The sequence below is a fragment of the Neovison vison genome, chromosome 6 (assembly GCF_020171115.1).
Source record: "Neovison vison isolate M4711 chromosome 6, ASM_NN_V1, whole genome shotgun sequence".
Lineage (NCBI taxonomy): Eukaryota > Metazoa > Chordata > Mammalia > Carnivora > Mustelidae > Neogale > Neogale vison.
The window spans coordinates 169,366,047-169,391,953 of NC_058096.1; the positions used below are offsets into that span (position 1 = coordinate 169,366,047).

At 37.8% G+C, this 25,907-nt stretch overlaps 1 protein-coding gene and 1 pseudogene across 3 annotated transcripts in view; one reads left to right on the top strand and one right to left on the bottom strand.

Annotated features, from left to right (window-relative positions):
* The window catches only part of NR2C2 (nuclear receptor subfamily 2 group C member 2), a 105,150-nt gene that overhangs the window by 14,753 nt on the left and 64,490 nt on the right, over positions 1 to 25,907 (top strand). The gene's annotated exons all lie outside the window — the stretch shown is intronic.
* LOC122909179 lies at positions 17,226 to 17,576 on the bottom strand (annotated as a pseudogene).

Consider the following 25,907-nt stretch of genomic DNA (forward strand, 5'->3'; position numbering starts at 1 on the left):
GGAGTAATTATAAATCAAGATGAGAAGTTTAACTCCATGTGAGGAACATGATTATCCTGGAGAGGGTTTTGAATAACAAGTAATCATTTGTCATAGCCAAAGAAGTGGGGTAAGGAACTCTACAGCTGATGCTGGCAAGGGCACCCTAAGTCAGAAACCTATGTAAGGTCAGGGCAGAGGCATGGAATAGCTGGTGTATTCAGACATCTTTGGGTGTAAAGAAGGGAAATAGGGCCAGATCTTTTCACTCTGTACCAGGCTTATGCAAGGGCTTTAGTCCTCATGACATCCATTTAAAGTTGGTATGATCATTTTTACGGTTTTACAGGTGAGGAAACCAAGGGGCAAAGACAGGTAATTGGCCAAGGGTACACTGACCTAGTTCTGTTCCCCTTCTTCCAAAGTTCCTCCTGTATCATGCATCCTCCTGTAACCAGGAACCATTAGAAGGATTCACATTTGCACTTTTGAACCAGTACTCATATTTCTAAGGCAAAGATGCAAATTTAGGGGCGCCTGGGTGGCTCAGTGGGTTAGGCCACTGCCTTCGGCTCGGGTCATGATCTCAGAGTCCTGGGATCGAGCCCCGCATCGGGCTCTCTGCTCGGCGGGGAACCTGCTTCCTCCTCTCTCTCTGCCTGCCTCTCTGCCTGCTTGTGATCTCCGTCTGTCAAATAAATAAATAAAATCTTTAAAAAAAAAAAAAAAAGATGCAAATTTACCAAGAAGAAAAAATGAGTATTTAAAGAAAGAATTTCAAAAGATAAAGTAAGAACACACATTCCAGTTTAAACCAATAAAAATGTGAGCAGATTTTCCAAATTTTGGATCAACCATTAACTTTAAGGCAATAGTTTAATCACCTCCTTCCCCCAGCAAATAATGATTAATATTAACTGAAGATGAAAGGTAGATTTCATAAATTTTTTAATATTGCATTTTTGAAAGGGTTATCAGAGCTATGAAAGTATTAAGTTTAAAGTGCTTGTGTTTATTTGTTGCTTTAGTTTGTGGTAGGAATAATTATCTTGGAAATCATGGTTGGTTTTTCATTGTTGGCATTTGATACAGTTTCCGGCTGAAGCTGACTTGGAGACTGATGTTGGATCACTGCTTAAAGAGGTTGTCGTTAATTCTTTAGGGGAAGAGATTAGTATAGGAACTTAAAGTAGTAGCCTATAGCAACTTATAGGCTAATCTAAGTTTTGTGTATGTTGACAGAAAATTTGCTAGCTAAAATGTTCTGTCAGATATCTTATTTCCTTCAGGAAATGGAATTTTATATATTAACTTAGTGTAACTACTGTTTCCCATGATTTTTTTAAAAAAGTGCATTTTCAGGAGACTTCTTAAATAATAGAAGGCATTCTTAGTTTGGAGTACAAAAGCAATCTTATTTAAAGTATTCCCTAGATTTCCTTGCTTTTAGTTCAAGGGATAAGTGTGTATGTGTGTGTTCTTTGAAATTGTTTGTTTTTTGAAATTTTGAGTTTAATAACTTTAAAGTACATATAATAACGATATAATATTAGATGAGCTAAAAGAGTAAGAGAAGGGTGCCTGGATGGCTCAGTGGGTTTAGCCTCTGCCTTCAGCTCAGGTCATGATCTCAGGATCCTGGGATGGAGCCCCACATCAGGCTCTCTACTTGGCAGGGAGCCTGCTTCCCCCACCCCCAACCCCCGCCTGCCTCTCTGCCTACTTATGATCTCTCTCTCTCTGTGTCAAATAAATAAAATCTTTAAAAATAAATAAAAGAGTAAGAGAACCTATAGTTCATCATTTCAATGCTGTATAGTAATTGAGTGGGAATGAAGTATCTAAATTGAGGAGTTATTAATAATCGCTTTTGGATAGTTGTTTGTTCAGTCAGCAGACAGTGAGGGAGCACACCCCTTCTCTGCCTTCCGGCCAGCGAGGACATACAGGTAAATAATAGGTCAGGGTGTCTGCTTACCAAGAGCTCTCTATCAGAGGTGGTTCAAGCATGTTATTGGCCATGCTAGAGGAGTGAATAGAAAAGGAAAGGCTTTCCATAGTAGAAAAGAAGATCGGCAGGGACCAGACAGATTGGGATTTAAATTCAGGTCTTTGCTATCTGGGTGGCCACCTTGCTCCTCGGTTTCCTCATCTAGAAAATGAGAGTAATAATAGTACTTATCTCATGGCATTGTGTGAGAAGTCATTGAAATAAAAATGTATGAAGAGGTTTACCAGGTGCCATGCTTTTGCTCCATGAATGAGATACAGCAACATTATCAATCATGTAAATGATTTTCTCTCAGGTTCCCAGACCAACCTTTTTCTATCTAGACTAGATAAATGGTAAATACCAAAGTAAACTACAAAAGTTGGATAATACGAAGTAACGACCTGATGGCTTACAATGTTCTCAAATTTATTCAGTTATTCAGAGAGACAGTTTAGTATAGTGGTCAAGACTGTAGAGTCAGATGGCCTAGTTTTGAATCCTGGCACTGCATCTGAAAACTGCGTGACCTCTCTGTTTTTTGAAATTGTTTATGACGATTTAGTGTTAATTTTTTTTTTTTTTTTAATGTCTGGTAGAGTTCAGCAGTGAAACCATCTGGGGTTGGGGGTTTTTTTACAGGTAGTCTTTTGGTTACTAATTCAGTCTTTTTCATTTGTTGTAGGTCTGTTCATACTGTTTCTTCTCAAGTCAGTTTCAGTAGTTTGTGCTTTTTTGAGAATTTTATCCATTTTATCTAACTTATCTAATATGTTGGCATGTAATTGTTTACAGTATTCCTTTATAATCCTTTTTATTTCTCTAAATTCAGTAGCAATTTCTTTTCATTCATTTGTGATTCTAGTAACTTTAAATCTTCCTCTTTCTTGATCAGTCTAGCTTAAGGTAGGTCAATTTGTTAATCTTTTCAAAGAACTACCTTTTGGTTTCATTGATTTTTTTTTTTTTTCAATTGTTTTTGTATTGTCCATTCACTAATATCCACTCTAAGTAAATGCTTAATGCAATACCATTTTGGATCCACTAGAATGACTAGAAATGAAAGGTCAGATAACAAGTGCTGATGAAGAGGTGGAAAAATTGGAAACTTCTGCATTCCTGATGGGAATGTGAAATGGTATAGCCACTTTGGAAAACAGTCTGGCAGTTCCTCAAAAAGTTAAACTTCGAGTTACCACATGACCCATCAGTTCCATTCTTAGGTATACTGTTGACCCTTGAACAGCACCAGGGTTGGGGTGCCAGCCACTGTACAACCAAAAATCTATGTATAAGTTTGACTCCCTGGAACTTAACTACTACTAGTAACCTACTGTTGACCGGAAGGAAGCCTTACCAACAACACAGTCGATTAATATATTTTTATGTTGCATATATAACATACCGTATATTTACAGTAGTATCTGACTTTTTCTTTTTTTCAGTATCTGTAGACTGTTCATTTCATCTGCGAGTTTTTTTCAAGTTGTCACAGATCTCCAAAAAATTGGCTGAAGTATGGAAAAAAATCTGTGCATTAGTGAACCAGTTCTAATGCAGTTCGAACCGTGTTGTTCAAGGGTCAGCTGTATACACAAGAGAAACAAGAACATGTCCACACAAAAACTTGTACACAAGTATTTATAGCAGCATTATTAAAAATAGCCAAAAGGCAGTTCCTGGGTGGTTCAGTGGGTTGGAACTCTGCCTTCAGCTCAGGTCATGGTCTTAGGGTCCTGGGATCAAGCCCTGCTTCGGGCTCTCTGCTTGGCAGGGAGTCTGCTTCCCTCTCTCTCTGCCTGCTTCTCTGCCTACTTGTGATCTCTCTCCGTCAAATAAATAAGTAAAATCTTAAAAAAAAAAAAAATAGTACGTACGCAGCCAGATGCCACTGCCAAAATTAAAAAGTATTTTCCAAGATATAAGAATTTTTAAAAATGGGGGACAGAAACCTAAGAGGATTTGTGACAATTTTCACTTATTAATTAGAATTACATACTTCCTAAAATATTAAAAGATGATTTACATATACAATAAACTGTGCATTAAAAAACAACCATATATACAGGTAGATTCCAGTTTTAAGTGTTTATACCAAATATTTATAGCTGTATACCGTCTAGTATATAATACAGTGTGCTGGGTATTATGCTAAGCTTATCATCTCATTTAATACTTCCATTACTCTACAAAGAAAGTATTGCTTTCTCCACTTTAAATAAGAGGAAACTGAGAGGTAGAGAAATGAGATTACTTTGCCAGGTTTCAAACTCTTACGTGAGTTGACATCAGAATCCAGGCCTTTAATCACTATCCAGTAAGTTCAGTTTTTAAAATATCCTGAATACTAACAGTGTTTTTAGTTTTCCAGGTTATGGATGATTGTCTTTATACAGACTTCATTTTCCAAGTTTTAATTGTAACACTGTTATTTAAACAATTCAACAAATTATTGATTCTTTCCATGGTCAGAGTGTCAGAAGCATGACGAAATTCAAGCCTCTGCAAAATCTTTGTGCTATGGAGTTGACGGTGAAACTTGATAAAGAATAATATGGTTAATTTTTTTTAAAGATTTATTTACTTATTTTAGAGATAGAGTGCAAGTGGAGGGGATGAGCAGAGGAAGAGGGCCAAGCAGACTCCACCCTGAGCACAGAGCCCAATTTGGGGGACTGATCCCACAACCCTGGGATTATGACCTGAGCTGAAATCAAGAGTCAAACACTTAACTGAGTCATCCAGATGCCCCCAATATGGTTAATTTTTTAAAAAGGGTTAGTTGAGAATTTGTAACTATAGCAGTGGAAGATTGATCATACCTAATAGTAGCATTAGTTTTGCTTTTCATTTGTGAAATAAACGGATTTTTTTTAAAGATTTCTTTTTTCTTTTTTTTTTTTTAAGATTTTATTTATTTGTCAAAGAGAGAGAGGGAGAGAGAGTGAGCAAAGGCAGACAAAATGGCAGGCAGAGACAGAGGGAGAAGCAGGCTCCCTGCCGAGCAAGGAGCCCAACGTGGGACTCGATCCCAGGACGCTGGGATCATGACCTGAGCCGAAGGCAGCTGCCCAACCAACTGAGCCACCCAGGCGTCCCAAATAAACGGATTTTTGAAAGGGCTTCACTATTTTTTAAGCTTTTATTTCCCTCTATAGCTGGAAATAATAAAACATACAAACACCCAGACATATTGACTACATGAAATAAAGACACTTTTTAACTCAATTTTTTTTTTAAAGATTTTATTTATTTATTTGAGAGAGAGAGAGCATGAGAGTAGAGAGGTCAGCAGGAGAAGCAGACTCCCTGCCAAGCCAGGAGCCCGATGTGGGACTCCATCCCAGGACTCTAGGATCATGACCTGAGCCGAAGGCAGTTGCTTAACCAACTGAGCCACCCAGGTGCCCCTAACTCAATGTTTTGAGTCAGAGAAATTTAGGAGTTAACTCATTGGAACTTTGTGAGTTACTTACTGGTTGGCATTCATGCACCCAAACTGTAAGTTAAGTGTATGTTTACACAGTGGGAGGGAGGTAGCGCCACAGTCTTGGCAAAGCCTTTTCCTGGGCCCTGGGCTAAGGGGCTCTTAGCCATCAGATGCTCTTTGAATAGGAAAGTCCAGTCACCACAGAAAAAATAGCCAAATTCTTACGACCCATTATTCTTTTTATCAGCAGGGCTTGCATCACCATTGGAGAAAACAACTCTTCCATGTAAGGGAATGTTTAAAAACATATAGCTCTCCCGGTTCTTGAACAAAACTCTGTATTGGCAAAGCTACATCCTCGAGTGGGAAAAAGCAAAGTCATTGCTCAGGTTTCAGGTTTCCAGTGTCCTCAGAAGACCAACTCATTACATTAAATTCTGTTATTCTTCCCTCATACAAACCGGACATTTAAGTTTTCTTGTCAAAGTGTAGTACATATACGGAGATTTGAAAATTGGCCAATACTACATTCAGCTTGAAATAGGAAACGGCAGGCTCCTGAACCACCCCTACGCCTTCCTTATCCTCAAGTCTCCCTCTCTAGATTTGATTTCTTCTGGTATTTAACTGCTTATTTCTAAAAATAACCTTCCCCTTCCCTTTTTTGTTTTTTAAAATCAGTGTTAGACATTGTCTTTTTTGGGGTAAGGAGTGTTGTGTTGTGTCTTGTAGTGAAACACCAAATTCACCATTATAACCATTTTTAAGTGTCTGGTTCTGTGAGATTAAGTTCATATTCACATTATTCAGCAGCCATCACCACCATTCATATAAGGGGAATCTCATAATATCTGTCCTTTTTGATAGGCTTATTTCATTTAGTATAGTACCCTCAAGGTTCATTCATGCTCTGGCATATAATAGAATTTTCCTCCTTTTTAAGGATGACTAACTGGCGCAGTTGGTAGAGCATGCATCTCTTAATCTCAGGGCTGTGAGTTGAAGCCCCATATTGGGCATAGAGCTTACTTTAAAAAAAAAAAAAAGGCTAAAAAATATTCCATTGTGTGTACGTTACATTTTGTTTATCAATTTATCTATCCATGGACACTTAGGTTGCTTCCACCTCTAGGCTACTATGAAAAATTCAGCTACAAATATGGGAGTACAGATACCTCTTCAAATACATGATTTCAGTTTTGGGGGTTTATACCCAGAAGTGGAATTGCTGGATCATATGGTAGTTCTGTATTTAATTTGTTGGAGAACCACCATACTACTTCCCTTAGCAGTGGCACCGTTTTGTATTTTTTATCAGCAGTGCACAAGAGTTCCAGTTTTTCCCCATTCTCCCAAACACTTGTTATTTACTGCTTGCTTTTTTATAATTGCCACTCCAATGAGTATGAAATGATTTTTCATTTTGGCTTTGATTTTCACTTCCCAAATAATCAGTGATGTTGAACAGTTTTTCATGTGCTCATTGGCCCATTTATATATCAACTTTAGAGATCTTCTTTATTCAAGACCTTTGCCCATTTTTTTAATTGAGGTGTTTTAGTCTTACTAAGTTGTAGGAGTTCTCTACATATTCTGGATAATAAAGCTCATCAGAGGTAAGCTTTACAAATATTTTCTCCTATTTCATGGACTGTGTTTTCACTGTCTTGGTAGTGCCCTTTGAAGCAAAAAAAAGTTTTTAGTTTTGATGAAGTTCAGTTTATTCATTTTCTTCTTTTGTTACCTGTGTTTTTGATGTCTTATCCATGAAATCATTGCCAAATTCAATGTTACATTTTTCCTCTATATTTCTTAGAGTTTCATTGTTTTGGCTCTTATGTTTAGGTTTATGATCCATTTGTATATAGAGTAGCATAAGGGGCCACCTTCATTTTTTTGCATGCGGATATCCAGTTTTCTTGGCACCATTTGTTGAAAAAACTGTCCTTTCCCCCATTGAATGGTCTTAGCATCCTTTTTGAAAATCATTTGACATTTACACAAGAATTTATTTATGGCTTCTCTGGTTTTTTTAATTATGGTAAAAACCATATTAACAAAATTTATCATCTTAACCATTTTTAAGTATACATAGTAGTGTTAAGTATATTCACATTGTTGTGCAGTGAATCTCCACAACTTTTTTATTTTGTAAAACTTAAGCTCTATATCCACTAAACAGCTACCCATTTTCCCTTCATCCCAGCGCCTGGCAACCATCATTCTTTCTGTGAATCCACTTTTTATGCTTCACATGAGTGGAAGCATAACTTATCTTTTTGTGACTGGCTTAGTTTTAGCATAATATCCTCAAGATTCTGAACTCTCTATTCTATTATACTAGTGTGTACATTTGTTTTTATCCTACTGGCATACAGATTTGGTTAATGTAGCTTTGCAGTGAGTTTTGAAATCAGGAAGTGTGAGACATCAATCTTTGTTATAATTTTTTTATAATTATTTATAATTATTTATTTTTTTATAATTGTTTTAGCTATTTGGGTCCCTTGACATTTCATGTGAAAGTTAGGGTGGGTTTTTCGATTTCCATAAAAAACATAGTAGGAATTTGAATCCCTAGGAATTACATTGAATCTGTAGATGGCTTTGGGTAGTATCATCATCTTAAAAATATTAAATCTTTCAAAACATGAACATAGTATGTCTTCCATTTGTTATGTCTTAATTTCTTTCAGCTGTATTTTGTAGTTTTCAATGTCTAAGTCATTTACTTCCTTTGGGTAAGGTTTTTTTTTAATTTTGGGGGGGTAAGTTTATTTTTAAGCATTTTATTCTTTTGTGCTATTGTCAATGGAATTGTTTTCTTTTATTTATTTATTTATTTATTTATTTATTTATTTATTTGACAGACAGAGATCACAAGTAGGCAGAGAGGCAGGCAGAGAGAGAGGAGGAAAGCAGGCTCCCTGCTGAGCAGAGAGCCTGATGTGAGGCTCCATCCCAGGACCCTGACTGAGATCATGACCTGAGCCAAAGGCAGAGGCTTAACCCACTGAGCCACTCAGGTGTCTCTGGAATTGTTTTCTTAAGTTGCTTTTATCATGTTCACTGTCAGTGTATAGAAATGCAACTGATTTTTATGTGTTGATTTGTATCCTGCAACTTTAATGAATTGTTTATTCTAACTTTGTGTGTAATCTTTAGGATTTTCTGTATGGAAGATCATACTATCTGTGAATAGAGATAATTTTACTTATTTTTTTCCAATAGGAGTGCCTCATATTTATTTTTCTTGCCTAACTGCTCTGGCCAGAACTTCTAATATAATTTAGTAGAAGTGAGGGGAGGGCATGCTTGTCTTCTTGACCTTAGAGGAAAATTTTTCAGTGTTTCATCACAGAATATTATATTAGCTGTGGGGGGTTTTTTTCCCTTTACATTTGACCTTTATTATGTTAAGATGGTTTCCTTCTATTCCTGCTTTGCTGAATGTTTTTATTGTGAAGAAATGTTGAATTTTGTCAGATGCTTTTTTTCCACTCATTGAGATTATCTTGTGTTTTTTCCCTTTCATTCTGTTAATGCAGTATATTGCATTGATCAATTTTTGTATGTCAGACCATCCTTGCATTGCAGGAATAAATATCATTTGATCATGATGTGCAGTATTTTAACCATGCTGCTGATACCGTTTGCTACTGTTTTGTTGAGGAATTTTGCATTGGTATTGATAAGCGATACTGGGCTGTAGTTTTCTTTTCTTGTAGTGTTATGCTAGCCTCATAGAATGAGTTTGGGAGTATTCCTTCCTCTTCAGTTTTGGAAGATTTTGAGAAAGATTGTTGATAATTCTACTTCATATGTTTGCTAGATTTCACCAGGATTGGTTCAGGGCTTTTTTATTTTACTTATTTTATTTATTTTTCGAGAAGGGTGTTGATGAATGATTCATTCTTTTTTTTTTTTTTTTTCTCCCTACGATTTTATTTATTTGACACAGAAAGAGAAAGAGAGATCACAAGTAGGCAGGCAGCGAGAGAGGGGGAAGCAGTCTCCCTGCTGAGCAGAGAGCCCAACACGAGGCTCTATCCTGGGACCCAGAAATCATGACTGGAGCTGAAGGCAGAGGCTTAACCTACTGAGCCACCCAGGCACCCCTAGTGATTCATTCTTCTAATTAGTCATAGGTCTGTTCAGATTTTGTTTCTTTATGATTCAAAGTTGATAGGGTTGTATGGTTGTAGAAATTTGTCCATTTCATCCAGGTTACCCAGTTTGTTGGCATGCAGTTATTCATAGTACTCATTTACAATCTGTTTTATTTCTGCAAAATCAGTTGTAATGTTTATAGTTTCATTTCCAGAATTAGATATTTTTTGACTTACTATCATGGATGAAGAAATTTTAGTTTTCATTCAACACCTCCCATTCCCATCTCTCCTCCCTTCATTCTCCCATTAAGTTAGATCCTCCTTGCATTAATTAATGTTCTGTTATCCAGTTATGACACTTAGTACAAATACTTCCTAGTGTCTCCAATAAATTGTAAAACCCTATTTTCCATACAAATATGTCAGAGGAATTTTCAGTTTCCGCTTTGTATTTTTTTTTTTCATGAAAACATTCTTCCTAAAGCCTCCTGACCTGCTCTAGGCTTTACTGATTGCTTTTCGAGCCTACTGCACAGCTGTCATTCTTGACTTCTCTCTCATTTTGGAATCTTTGTTTCCTTTTCTCTTTAAAAAAAAAAAAAGAAAAGAAAAAAAAGTGGGGGCGCATGGGTGGCTCAGTGGGTTAAGCCTCTTCCTTCAGCTCAGGTCATGATCTCAGGGTCCTGGGATTGAGCCCTGCATTGGGCTCTCTGCTCAGTGGGAGCCTGCTTCCCCCACTCTCTCTGCCTGCCTCTCTGCCTACTTGTGATCTCTCTCTCTCTCTGTCAAATAAATAAAATCTTCAAAAAAAAAAAAAAGTGGAAGTAACATCTTCAGTAGCTTCCCAGGAAAGGGTGCCTCAGAGGTGAGTTCTTTTTAGATCTTACACAGTTAACCCTTGAACAACATGGTTTTGAACTGCTTAGGTCCACTTATATGCAGATTTTTTTCAGTAAATATAGTACTGTAAATGTATTTTCTCTGATTTTTAAAAATATTTTGTTTTTTTAAGAATTTTACTTTTAAAATTTTTTATTATTAAAATATTTTACTTTTTAAATTATTATTTTATTATTAAAATAATTATTTTAATACAATGAGCAATGTAAGGCTCAAATTTCCGACCCCAAGATCAAGAGTTACGTGCTCTGCTAACTGAACCAGCGAGTCACCCCCTTCCTTATGATTTTCTTAAAAACATGTTCTTTTTTCTAGCTTTTTTTTTTTTTTAAGATTTTATTTATTTATCTGACAGAGACAGTTACGGGGGATACAAGTGGGGGAGAGTGGAGGTAGAAGCAGGCCTCCCATGATTAGCACACACTTTTAAAAAAGATTTTTAGGGGCGCCTGGGTGGCTCAGTGGGTTAACCCACTGCCTTCGGCTCAGGTCATGATCTCAGGGTCCTGGGATCAAGTCCCGCGTCAGGCTCTCTGCTCAGCGGGGAGCCTGCTTCCTCCTCTCTCTCTCTCTGCCTGCCTCTCTGCCTACTTGTGATGTCTCTCTGTCAAATAAATAAATAAATAAAATCTTTTAAAAAAAAGTATTTAAAAAAGATTTTTATTTATTTTTAAGAGAGAGAAAGTAGGGGGAAGGGGAGAGGGAGAGATTTTACTTATTTATTTGACAGACAGAGATCACAAGTAGGCAGAGAGGCCAGCAGAGAGAGAGGAGGAAGCAGGCTCCCTGCTGAGCAGAGCCTAACATGGGGCTCTATCCCAGGATCCTGGGACCATGATGAGCTGAAGGCTCACCCGCTGAAGGCAGATGCCCAACGACTGAGCCACCCAGGCTTATAATACATAAAACATACAAAATATGGCGCCCCTGGGTGGCTTAGTAGGTTAAGCATCTGCCTTCAGCTCAGGTCGTGATCCTGGGGTCCTGGGATGAATCCTTGTGTTGATCATGTCATTGAGCTCCCTGCTCTCCCTCTTCTCCTCCCCCTACTTTCTCTCTCTCTTTCTCTCTCTTAAAAATATTTTTTAAAAGTGTGTGCTAATCATAATCATAACATAACATGTGTTTATGTTATCAGTGAGGCTTTGGGTCAGCCTTAGGCTATTAGTAATTAAGTTTTGGGAGGAGCCAAAATTTTACCCAGATTTTCAACTAAGCACTCAAAGCTGATGCCCCTAACTCCACTAACGTGTGCATGGGTCATGTGTTTATCTAAGCATGTCTTGATTTACACTCACAGCTTGACTGATAGTTTGACTAAGAGTAGAAATCAAAGCTTTTAGAAAGTAATTTTACCTCAGAATTGGAGACATTTTATTGTTTTCTAGCGTGGAGTGTTGGTTTTGAGAAGGCTGTTTGTACTCTTGATCCTTATAGATGGGATCCCTCTCTCCCCCTCTTTCTCTCTCTCTCTCCTTTTTAAGATTTTTATTTATGTATTTGACAGAGATCACAAGTAGGCAGAGAGGCAGGCAGAGAGAGAGAGGGAGGAGGAAGCAGGCTCCCTGCTGAGCAGAGAGCCCAATGTGGGGCTCGACCCCAGATCCCGGGATCATGACCTTAGCCGAAGACAGAAGCTTTAACCTACTGAGCCACCCAGGTGCCCCTCTTTCTCATTCTCTCTTGCTTTTACGCTCTCCTCCACCCCATCATTAAGATTTTTTTCTTCATCCCCATTTTTCTGAAATTTCACATTATTTCTTGGTATAGTTGCTCTTTTATATATTGTACTGGTACTCAGAAAGTCCTTTCAATCTAGGAAATTGTTGTGTACTGGTTCTCTGATGATTTCTTCCCTCAGTATTTTTTTAGTCTCTTTCCAGGACTAATTAATTGAATTTTGGATCTCTTGAACTAACCTTTCAAATACTCATCTTTTCTCTCCTATTTCCAACTCTGTCTACTTCAGGGATAGTTCCTGATTTATCTGTCTTCAGCCTTTACCAGTTGTGTGAGCATATCATTTAATCTTGATGTGCCAGTTTCTCTACTTAGAGGTCAAATGGGGTTAATGTCACTCTGAGAATTAAAAGAGTTAATGCATATAAAACATGGCATGTAACAAATAATACATTTTGGCAAAGAGTAAACACCCCAACTCCTGCTGCTGCTGCTGCTGCTGCTGTTGTACTGTTCTTTCAACTCTTTTTTTTTTTTTTTTCATTTTGTTTTGAGCATCAGTACTCAGACATTTCAATTTGTACACATTTTTTTTTTAAATAAACATATAATGTATTTTTAGCCCCAGGGGTACAGGTCTGTGAATCGTGAGGTTTACACACTTCACAGCATTCACCATAGCACATACCCTCCCCAATGTCCATAACCCCACCACCCTCTCCCGACCCCCCTTCCCCCAGCAACCTTGAGTTTGTTTTGTGAGATTAGGAGTCTCTGATGGTTTGTCTCCCTCCCGATCCCATCTTGTTTCATTTATTCTTTTCCTACCCCCCAAGCCCCTCCCCCACCGCCATTGCATTTCCACTTCCTCATATCAGGGAGATCATATGGTAGTTGTCTTTCTCCTATTGACTTATTTCGCTAAGCTTAATACCCTCTAGTTCCATCCACGTCGTCGCAAATGGCAAGATTTCATTTATTTTGATGGCTGCATAGTATTCCATTGTATATATATACCACATCTTCTTTATCCATTCATCTGTTGATGGACATCTAGGTTCTTTGCATAGTTTGGCTATTGTGGACATTGCTGCTATAAATATTCAGATGTACGTTCCCCTTCGGATCACTACGTTTGTATCTTAAGGGTAAATACCCAGTAGTGCAGTTGCTGGGTCATAGGGTAGCTCTATTTTCAACTTTTTGAGGAACCTCCACGCTGTCAATTTGTACACAATTCTTGATACATGTACTAAATATCTAAAAAGCTGTGTAGTTGTGATTCTTTTCTAAGTAGTTATCCCAGCTTAAAATTTGAAAGTAAATTTTCCTTTGAAGTTTCATTTACCAGTATCTTGAAATGTTGGTAAGATGTTATATCGTAAGTCCCACTAATTCACAATTTAATGTAATATACATACATTTTCAATCTTTCACAGCTCATTAACAAAGTTACTAGGAAAACTGTACTAGCACTACCCAAAGATGTTTCAGAGTGGAAGCAGTTCTGATAGGGACAGCCAAGATCAAGGAGTGTTGTTTAGTAAACAATTCCACTAAAAACAACATGGCAACAGAAGTAAGTTAAAATGTTCAAGGCATAGTAAATGTACAAGTGTGACTCCAAACTGCCGTTTAATGTGTTTTGTATAATAGGATATAAAAATTGCCTCCCATCTGTGGAGTGTTAAGCTGACACTTAAGACAATTCATTGCTCATTCAGTATCTCACTGTTTTCTGGCTGTACCAAAAAAGATAAACCACCACCAAATGATTTTAGCTAAAAAATAAAAAAGTCATTTACACTTTAAAAATTGGATGAAGTTGGATTGCTTTCTTAAAAGCCTTACTAGACCTGCTGAAAGCACTTGTGTCTACAAAATAGTTGATAAAAATATTACTCTGGGCTGTACAAGAAGAGAGATGGACCCATGATAAGATGGGTTGTATGATACTAATCAAACTTGGCTTCTTTCTCTCCTGCTTCATCAGAGACTAGACCGTCTTCATTCTAAGTTTCTCTGTTTTCTACGGAAAACTGTCTTTAGTTTCCTGGTAAGCTACTCCCTTGGTTCCCCTTTTCCCCTTTGTGCACTTTTTCATCCGAAGATTTATACTTTCTTGCCCTTTTGGCTTTGTTTCCACTGTAGGTTTAGCTGACAGCCTCCGGGCTCCCCTGGGCTCCCCTGACTCCACCCCTTCAGAGGAGCTGACCTTCTTCCTTTGGGCTCCCTGGCAGGTAGGAGCAAGCCAGGCAAGCCAGACAGAGTCTTTGTGAGGCTGGGCCACCAGAGTGGCTATAACCCACCACGGCCCGGGGGAGGGGGGGTGTATGTCGGTGGAGGTAGAACCAGATGGAACTGTATGGCAGGTTTTTATTGTCTCATGGATGCTATATAGCTTGTCCTGTTTCTGTAAGGGTGTTGTTACTTGCAGTTTTTTGCTCTTTTTTTGTTTTCCTTTGCTTCTAACATAGTTGCTGTTTTATCCAAGTTCTTTTGTTTTCTTAGTTTCTTTCAGTTTCTTTCTTTCATATGGAAGCTTTCCTGAAATGGTTAATGATCCTTATTTTGGGTTCACATTTTAGAATGAAGCACTTAACTGAAAACAAAAGAGTGTTTTGTGTGTAGGGCTTATCAGTGAGTTTGGTTTGATTTAACTTTGGGGTGATTGGATAGTCACCACACATTTTGTTTGGAGGGTGCCCCAGATGTCACTATTTATAGGTTTCTTTTCTGAGGCCATTCATTTTTTTCTTGTCAAGAATTCTTCAGCCTTGGGACGCCTGGGTGTCTCGGTCAGTTAAGCGTCTGCATTCAGCTCAGGTCATGATCTCGGGGTCCTGGGTTGGAGTCCTTACTCAGCAGGGAGCCTGCTTCTCCCTCTGCCTGCCACTTCCCTTGTTTGTGCTCCCTCTCTCTCTGTGACAAAAAAAATAAAATATTAAGAAAAAAAAAGAAAAAGAGGGATGTGTAGGTGGCTCAGTGGATTAAGCTAACTGCCTTAGGCTCAGGTTGTGATCCCAGCATCCTGGGATCAGAACCACCCCCGCCCCCCAGCAAGAACTCCCAGTAGGGAGCCTGCTTCTTCCTCTGCCTGCCATTCCCGTTTTGTGCTCTTAAGCACGCGCGTGCTCTCTCTCTCTGACAAATAAATAAAAATCTTTAAAAAATAATAAAAATTAAAAAGGACTCTTCAATTTTTTATCAGAGGGATATACAGGCGTATATGCCAGTATTTGGTGGTGGTGGTGGTGGTTTCAAGCTGTGGCACAAGGAAGGGGGTGTTGGAGGTTTACCTTTCAGTACTTTCATTTAGCCTTTGAAAACAGAAGATAGGGTTTCTTCCTTTGCTGTGAAAATGTGTTTGATGGCCCTGGGTCTGGGGCCTCTTTGGTTCAACTATATTTCTTTCTTCTGCAGTGAATGAGGAGGTGGTCATTATGGTGAGTTCCTGGCTACGCTGCAGACAACCAGTCCCCTAGATTTTAGCCTGTTTCTCAGCCCTGCTTTCAAATGTGGGACCTAGAGTTCTAGAACTGAGCCTTTCCAGGGTCCTGGGGTGGGAATTAGTTTGTTTCTAGCCTCTCAGTAGTCCCTGGAATTCAGCTTTGTTCATTCTGCTGAGTCAGTTTCTCCCTTTTTCTTTCTTTCTTTCTTAAAGCTAGGCAAAGTCACAAAGATTTAACTGTACCCAAATTTAAGTAGTTGTTACATCGTTATTGAAGACTGTAAAGATAGGCCCTGTCACATAAACTGAGAGCAAAAAAAGTTTTTTTTAAGATTCTAGCAAATCAGTGGTTTAACATTAGGGGTACATAGGAAATCTAATGTTACGGCGAGAACAAATTTAGGCAGCTGTTGTTTTGTTGCATGAAGGGATGTAGAACCACCCAGAGCAATTTTTCAAGATTCCATAAATAGAGACTTTCTTATGACTATTCTAGCTTTTAGGTATTGGTTTAAAAACTGCAGCACCCCCAATCATCCAAAAGTCTAGCACTTAAGTGGTCTAGCACCCTTTTACAATCTCCACTTTAGAGCATTCTTCTAACACCCGTGGTATTCCAAAAGTGACCAACATAAGATTAAAACATTCAGCAACTACCTTTTTCCTGCCCCAGTACCAAGCCCTAGGGACTAGGTCATTACATTTTAAATAGGTAGCAGCATTTCACTATCCATAATATAAATTTGAATCATTGGTACAGTTATTAATCAGAGAGCCATTTTACAGTCTGTTTCTACTGAAGTGCCAGAATAAACTTGGAATAATTCCTATATTCTATCTTAGATGCTATTACATTCTTACATGCTATTACATTTTGTTTCAGATGTTCTGCTTTCATTCAGTCTAAACAAGACTAGTATTGGCCAATAGCAAATTTACCAAGATAAAAATTTTAGTTTTAGATTACAGGTCTGGAGGAGGAAAAAACCCTTGGACTTCACTCTGTGTACACAATTGGTTTTCCTTACGATAAACTAATTATCACTCATGAAGAATAGCAGTTTTACTGCTTCAAATAAAGAAGACTAAAAGCTCCTTCTTCCTTTTTTCAATTAAAAAATATTACTATGGGACAAAAGTCAAGTTTGCATTTTTTATAGCATAAATTACCAACAAGGTCCAAACCTAGTAATCAAAAATTAAATAAAATCTCAAAATTTAAAACCAAGAAACAAGCTAAATTGCACACAGTTTTCTACCAAACAAATATTGGAATATTTCCCAAATAAAAATGTAGGCACAATTATTATATTCCATGTTTCAGAGAAAAGGCATTTAAAGATTCATGCCATAAGTTTATTTTTAAACATATTGAGTATTTTGAATTCAAGAGTTTGATCCATTTTTCAAAGAGATTGCATCTTTTGAAATATTCCTTTTCACATCTGCTTAATGGATTAATTAAAACATGCTTCTTTCTTTTTTTTTTTTTTTAAGATTTTATTTATTTATTTGACAGAGAGAGATCACAAGTAGGCAGAGAGGCAGGCAGAGAAAGAAGGAAGCAGGCTCCCTACTGAGCAGAGAGCTCGATGCGGGGCTCTATCCCAGGACTCTGGGATCATGACCTGAGCCATCGGCAGAGGCTTTAACCCACTGAGCCAGCCAAGCACCCCAACATGTTTATTTCTTAAGTAGTTGGTGTCTTACTATAAAAAAAAAATGCAACAAATCCAGATCCAAAGTACACAGTCATTACAACTAGTAACTGCCACATATTTCCCACTGAAAATGTAAAACGCTTCTCAGGGTCCTCTTCACAGCAGCTCCTGCAGACCACAGAAGTTTTGAACCTCCAGATGCTCTATCCCAACATAGTGCTACTAGAAGTTCTACAAAAGGCTCAGAGACCCAAGATGGAAGAAATGACAGCACCACACCAAGTCTTCCTCCTCTCACTGAGTTGGTTTCCATTCCACCTTCTACTTTTCCATCTTCCTGAAGTTTGTTAGTATTTGTGATCCACTATCACCTTCTTTTTTTTTTTTTTTGAATTTAACATTTTCAATTTATTTAAATTTTTATTATGCATACATGAATACATTTTAAAATATATGTATATATGTATATGCATACAAACATATAGAAGAATATTTTTATTGTATATAGCTTATGATGCATACCAATAAAGTGACCCATCACCTAAATTACAAACTTGGTCCTTTTGATTTTTTAAATAAAATTTAAAAGTAAGCCAGGTAAGTATATATATATATTTTTTTCCAATTTATTTATTTTCAGAAAAACAGTATTCATTATTTTTTCACCACACCCAGTGCTCCATGCAAGCTGTGCCCTCTATAATACCCACCACCTGGTACCCCAACCTCCCACCCCCCCCCCGCCACTTCAAACACCTCAGATTGTTTTTCAGAGTCCATAGTCTCTCATGGTTCATCTCCCCTTCCAATTTACCCAAAAGCACATACCCTCCCCAATGTCCATAACCCTACCCCACTTCTCCCAACCCCCCTCCCCCCAGCAACCCACAGTTTGTTTCGTGAGATTAAGAGTCACTTATGGTTTGTCTCCCTCCCTATCCCATCTTGTTGCATGGATTCTTCTCCTACCCACTTAAGCCCCCATGTTGCATCACCACTCCCTCATATCAGGGAGATCATATGATAGTTGTCTTTCTCCGCTTGACTTATTTCGCTAAGCATGATACGCTCTAGTTCCATCCATGTTGTCGCAAATGGCAAGATTTCATTTCTTTTGATGGCTGCATAGTATTCCATTGTGTATATATACCACATCTTCTTGATCCATTCATCTGTTGATGGACATCTAGGTTCTTTCCATAGTTTGGCTATTGTGGACATTGCTGCTATAAACATTCGGGTGCACGTGCCCCTTTGGATCACTACGTTTGTATCTTTAGGGTAAATTCCCAGTAGTGCAATTGCTGGGTCATAGGGCAGTTCTATTTTCAACATTTTGAGGAACCTCCATACTGTTTTCCAGAGTGGTTGCACCAGCTTGCATTCCCACCAACAGTGTAGGAGGGTTCCCCTTTCTCCGCATCCTCGCCAGCATCTGTTATTTCCTGACTTGTTGATTTTAGCCATTCTGACTGGTGTGAGGTGATATCTCATTGTGGTTTTGATTTGTATTTCCCTGATGCCGAGTGATATGGAGCACTTTTTCATGTGTCTGTTGGCCATCTGGATGTCTTCTTTGCAGAAACGTCTGTTCATGTCCTCTGCCCATTTCTTGATTGGATTATTTGTTCTTTGGGTGTTGAGTTTGTTAAGTTCTTTATAGATTTTGGACACTAGTCCTTTATCTGATATGTCGTTTGCAAATATCTTCTCCCATTCTGTCAGTTGTCTTTTGGTTTTGTTAACTGTTTCCTTTGCTGTGCAAAAGCTTTTGATTTTTATGAAATCCCAAAAGTTCATTTTTGCCCTTGCTTCCCTTGCCTTTGGCGATGTTCCTAGGAAGATGTTGCTGCGGCTGAGGTCGAAGAGGTTGCTGCCTGTGTTCTCCTCAAAGATTTTGATGGATTTCTTTCTCACATTGAGGTCCTTAATCCATTTTGAATCTGTTTTTGTGTGTGGTGTAAGGAAATGGTCCAATTTCATTTTTCTGCACGTGGCTGTCCAATTTTCCCAACACCATTTATTGAAGAGGCTGTCTTTTTTCCATTGGACATTCTTTCCTGCTTTTTCGAAGATTAGTTGACCATAGAGTTGAGGGTCTATTTCTGGGCTCTCTATTCTGTTCCATTGGTCTATGTGTCTGTTTTTGTGCCAGTACCATGCTGTCTTGATGATGACAGCTTTGTAATAAAGCTTGAAGTCCGGAATTGTGATGCCACCAACTTTGGCTTTGTTTTTCAATATCCCTTTGGCTATTCGAGGTCTTTTCTGGTTCCATATAAATTTTAAAATTATTTGTTCCATTTCTTTGAAAAAGATGGATGGTACTTTGATAGGAATTGCATTAAATGTGTAGATTGCTTTAGGTAGCATAGACATTTTCACAATATTTATTCTTCCAATCCAGGAGCATGGAACATTTTTCCATTTCTTTGTGTCTTCCTCAATTTCTTTCATGAGTACTTTATAGTTTTCTGAGTATAGATTCTTAGCCTCTTTGGTTAGGTTTATTCCTAGGTATCTTATGGTTTGGGGTGCAATTGTAAATGGGATTGACTCCTTAATTTCTCTTTCTTCTGTCTTGTTGTTGGTGTAGAGAAATGCAACTGATTTCTGTGCATTGATCTTATATCCTGACACTTTACTGAATTCCTGTATAAGTTCTAGCAGTTTTGGAGTGCAGTCTTTTGGGTTTTCCACATAGAGTATCATATCATCTGCGAAGAGTGATAATTTGACTTCTTCTTTGCCGATTTGGATGCCTTTAATTTCCTTTTGTTGTCTGATTGCTGAGGCTAGGACTTCTAGTACTATGTTGAATAGCAGTGGTGATAATGGACATCCCTGCCGTGTTCCTGACCTTAGTGGAAAAGCTTTCAGTTTTTCTCCATTGAGAATGATATTTGCAGTGGGTTTTTCATAGATGGCTTTGATGATATTGAGGTATGTGCCCTCTATCCCTACACTTTGAAGGGTTTTGATCAGGAAGGGATGCTGTACTTTGTCAAATGCTTTTTCAGCATCTATTGAGAGTATCATATGGTTCTTGTTCTTTCTTTTACTGATGTGTTGTATCACATTGACTGATTTGCGGATGTTGAACCAACCTTGCAGCCCTGGAATAAATCCCACTTGGTCGTGGTGAATAATCCTTTTAATGTACTGTTGAATCCTATTGGCTAGTATTTTGGTGAGAATTTTTGCATCTGTGTTCATCAAGGATATTGGTCTATAGCTCTCTTTTTTGATGGGATCCTTGTCTGGTTTTGGGATCAAGGTGATGCTGGCCTCATAAAATGAGTTTGGGAGTTTTCCTTCCATTTCTATTTTTTGGAACAGTTTCAGGAGAATAGGAATTAGTTCTTCTTTAAATGTTTGGTAGAATTCCCCCGGGAAGCCATCTGGCCCTGGGCTTTTGTTTGTTTGGAGATTTTTAATGACTGTTTCAATCTCCTTACTGGTTATGGGTCTGTTCAGGCTTTCTATTTCTTCCTGGTTCAATTTTGGTAGTTTATATGTTTCTAGGAATGCATCCATTTCTTCCAGATTGTCAAATTTGTTGGCGTAGAGTTGCTCATAGTATGTTCTTATAATAGTTTGTATTTCTTTGGTGTTAGTTGTGATCTCTCCTCTTTCGTTCATGATTTTATTTATTTGGGTCCTTTCTCTTTTCTTTTTGATAAGTCTGGCCAAGGGTTTATCAATTTTATTAATTCTTTCAAAGAACCAGCTCCTAGTTTGGTTGATTTGTTCTATTGTTTTTTTGGTTTCTATTTCATTGATTTCTGCTCTGATCTTTATGATTTCTCTTCTCCTGCTGGGCTTAGGGTTTCTTTCTTGTTCTTTCTCCAGCTCCTTTAGGTGTAGGGTCCACTATCACCTTCTTGACTATCCTCTTTGTCCTTGTGGGTCTGTACGTTTTGTTTTTTTTTTTTAATCCCTTACTTAAAACTTAAAAGTGATTTGGTAAAGGAATAGAGATGATAAATGCATATGAATATTTGCTGTATTTTACTGGATGTCAGGGAAGGTACTACTAATAAAGTAAATTGTATTTGTTCATTGATGAGCTTCTGGGTGCTCCAAAAATATTCATTTATCCATTCAGCAAGTAGTTAAGGAGTGCTTACAGTGTGCTGTGCTAGGTTTTTGAGATAAGCATTCTGCTCACATGAAGCTTCTCTTGGAAGCAGTAAATGAACATCTAAACAAAAGTAAAATACCAAGAGAGCAATTAAGTGCTATAAAAAAAAGTAAAGAGATAGAAAGTGGCAGGAGTTACTATTTAAGCACATTCAGGGAAGACTTTTCCAGGAAGAATGAAGGTGACGTTTAAAGGGAGACTCAAATGAAGTAAGAGTGATCCTTGTGAGTATCACTCCTCTTTGCTTTGTTCTGAGAGTCTAGTCATTTTCTACCAGCTCTCCAAGGACTAGCTTTTTCTATGTTCCCCAACAATTTGGGCTTACACATGGCATCAGATGAAGCCCTGACCCCCTATGATCTTATAACTTGGATCACTCTTTTACTTCCATGAAGATGGCAGATCTTTCCATTTACTTTCCATTTACTTGTTTTCTTTATTTTTTCTCAAAGATACAGCATATTTTTAATTTGATTTCCTTCCCTAATACTTTATGTTCTATAATGCTGTTTGCAAATATATTAAAATTTTTATTTTCCAACTTCTTGAAGAGATTTTATGTATTTATTTGACAGAGAGAGAGGGATCACCTAGGCAGAGAAGCAGGCGGGGGTGGGGGCAGGGAAGCATAGAGCCCGATGTGGGACTCAATCCCGGGACCCTGAGACCATGACCTGAGCCGAAGGCAGAGGCCCAACCCACTGAGCACCCAGGCGCCCCTTATTTTCCAACTCTTGCTGATATATAGAAATGCAAGTGATTTTGTTTACAGTTTTTTTGATTGAGCAGTCTTTCTCTTATTCTGATAATTTCTCTATATGCTCATTTAGATTTTGTTTTTTCTTTCTAATCCTTCATTTTTAGTCTTGCCTTACTATCCTGGCTAAGATCTTCAGTACAGTGTTGAATAGAACAGGTGGCATTGCCTTGTTCCTCATCTTAAAAGGAATGATTTCAACAATTCATTATTAAATACAATGTTTGTATGAACCTTTATTCTTTATCAGTTAAAGGCATTCTCTCCTTTCCCGGTTGGAGGAAATGGAGGAAATCCTAGTTGGATTTTATCGTCTTTCCAGGGGGAGGAGGGTACCTGCTAAGATGATCATATGATTTCTTTTGATCAATTACTATGGTGAATTAGATTGATTTGTAATGTTAAGCCCATCTTGATTCTGAGATTAATGTCAGACATGATTTACACACACACATTGTAGACTCAGTTTGTTAACTTTCTGTTTAGGAATTTTCCAACTGTGTTCATGAGTAGGATTGACTTTTATTTTAATTTGTCTTATAGTTTGGTATCAAGGTTAGCATAGCCTCATAAAGGGAATTGGCAGTAAGTCCCTTCCTTTTCTACTTTTTATGATAATTTATATAAAATTGAAATTTTTTGGTTCTTGAATACCTGTAGAACATATGAGTAAAACTATTAGGCCATATTTAATTTCTTTAATATTTAATTTGTTAATTATATTTATATTAATTTATATTATATACAAATATATAAACATATTCCTATATTATCATATTGTTTAATTATATTAATTTAATATTTAATTCTTGAATATTTGATTTCTTTAATAATTAAAGGACTATTCAGATTTGATATTTGTAATTGACTCAGTTTTAATAAGTTATATCTTTTTTCTAAGAATTTGTTTTTGTTTCCAAGTTTATTGGCATACCATTGTTCAAAATAACTTTGTTTTATATTTTAATATTTGAGACAACTCTAGTTATAACACTTTTCATTCCTAGTATTCCCTTATTTGTGTCATCTCTTTCTTATTGGTTTCACAAGGGAATTACTTTATCTCTGATTAATTTATGTATTTTTTCTTATGATTTTTGGCACTTTATTTTCTAAATCCTTAGGGTGGATCTTAGTTTATTGATTTCTCAGTCATCTTTTCTAATATAAGCATTAAGATGTCTACTGTCTTCTCAGTAGAGCTCTACCCATATCTACTTCTAGGCAGCCAATGATTATCTTCCTGTTGTTTTAGATTGATTTGCACTTTGTAGAATTTTCTTTCTTTTTCTTTTTTTTTTTTTTTTAAAGATTATATTTATTTATTTGAGAGAGGGGCAATGAGAGAGAGCATGAGCGAGGAGAAGGTCAGAGGGAGAAGCAGACTCCCATGACCTGAGCCGAAGGCAGTCCAACCAACTGAGCCACCCAGGCGTCCCTGCACTTCGTAGAATTTTCTATGAAAGAAATCATACAGTATGTACCCTTTATTGTCTGGCTTCTTGAATTCTGCATAATTATTTTCAGACTCATCCATGTTTTATATGTATCAATAGTTCATTTTTTTATGGTATATCCATTGTATGGAAATACTGCTAGGTGATTTTTTTATCCTGAATTGATAAACATTTTTTAAAGATTTATTAATTTATTTGAGAAAGAGTGTGTGTGTACACACAGATGTGTGCAGAAGTGGGGTGGTGGACAGAGGGAGAAGAGGGAGAGAATCTCCAGCAGACTTTCTGCTGCGTGTGAAGCCTGGCATGGGGCTCAGTCTCAAAACCCTGATATCATGCCTGAGCCAAAATCAAAAGGTGGACACTTAACTGACTGAGCCACCCAGGGACCTCAGTAAACACTTTTATCCTAAATGGATAGACATTTGAGCTATTTACTTTTTTTGACTACTACAAGTGAAGATGTCATGAACGTTTCTGTACAAATGTTCATGAGAATATATGCTTTTTTTTTTTTTTAAGATTTTATTTATTTGTCAGAGAGAGAGAGCGAGCTCAGGCAGACAGAGTGGCAGAGGGAAAAGCCAGCTCCCTGCAGAGCAAGGAGCCCCATGTGGGACTCGATCCCAGTATGCTGGGACCACCACTTGAGCCAGAGGCATCCACTTAACCAACTGAGCCATCCAGGCATCCTGAGAATATGTGCTTTCATTTCTCTTGGATAGATAGCTAAGAGTGTACTTGCTGGGTCATATATGGTAATTTTTAAGAAACTGCCAAACTGATTTCCAAAGTAGTTGTACCATTTTATATTCCTACCAGCTGTATATGAGTTCTAGTTGCTCTACAACTTTGCCATATTTGCCAGTATGGTCAGTCTTGTTAATATTGGGCATTCTGATGTTTACTGGCTCCTCATTGTGGTTTTGCTTTGCATTTCTCTAATGACTAATGTTGAGTATCTTTCATGCGCATATTTGCCATCCGCATATCTTTTTTTTTTTTAAGATTTTATTTATTTATTTATTTATTTGACAGAAATCACAAGTAGGCAGAGAGGCAGGCTGGTGGAGGGGGAGCAGGCTCCCTGTTGAGCAGAGAGCCCGATGCAGGACTCCATCCCAGGACCCTGAGATCGTGACCTGAGCCGAAGGCAGAGGCTTAACTCACTGAGCCACCCAGGCACCCCCACATCATTTTTCATCTGTTGACATCTTTTGCCTATTTTTTTGAGTTGTTTACTTTCTTAACTAAATTTTGAGAATTCTTTATGTATTCTGGGTGTATGTCATCTTCAGATACATGGTTTCCAAATATTTTCTTTTTTCTTTCTTTTTTTTTTTTTTTAAGATTTATTTATTTATTTATTTGACAGAGAGAAATCACAAGTAGATGGAGAGGCAGGCAGAGAGAGAGAGGGAAGCAGGCTCCCTGCTGAGCAGAGAGCCCGATGCGGGACTCGATCCCAGGACCCTGAGATCATGACCTGAGCCGAAGGCAGCGGCTTAACCCACTGAGCCACCCAGGCGCCCCCAAATATTTTCTTATACTCTTGATCTTTTCATTCTCTAAACAGTGTCTTTTGAGGAACACAGATTTTTTATTCGGATGAAGTCTAATTTATCAATTTTTTAATTTTTTGAATTATCTTGATGTCATAGCAAAATCTTGACTTAACAAAAGATCACAAAGATTTTTCTCCTGTGTTTTCCCTAGCCATTTTATAGTTCTGGGTTTTATTTTATTTATTAATTTTTTAAGATTTTATTTATTTATTTGACATACAGAAATCACAGGTAGGTAAGGAGAGAGGGGGAAACAGGCTCCCCGCTGAGCAGAGAGCCCAACGCAGGCTTGATCCCAGGACCCTGGGATCATGACCTGAGCCAAAAGCAGAGGCTTAACCCACTGAGCCACCCAGGAGCCCCTGAGTTTTATTTTTATAGTTAGTGCTCGCTTCGGCAGCACATATACTAAAATTATTTTTATAATTAAGTTTTCGTAATTTTTTTTTTTAAAGATTCTGTTTTTTCACTTGAGAGAGAGAGCAAGCAAGCACAATTTGGGGGAGAGCCAAAAGGAGAGGGAGAAGCAGACTCCCTGCTGAGCTGGCCCCCCTCCCCAACGTGGGGCTTGATCTCAGGACCCAGAGATCATGACCAGGGCTTAACTATCTGAGCCACCTAGGCACCTCTGTAATTTTTTTTTAACTCAATATAATCAGAAAACCTGGTTGTATGATAGCAGTTCTTGAAATTTGTTTTAGCTTGAGACTTGGTGTATTACCTTCCAAGATTTTTTCCTGAGTATTTATGTCTGTGTATATATATCTACAGAGATACATTT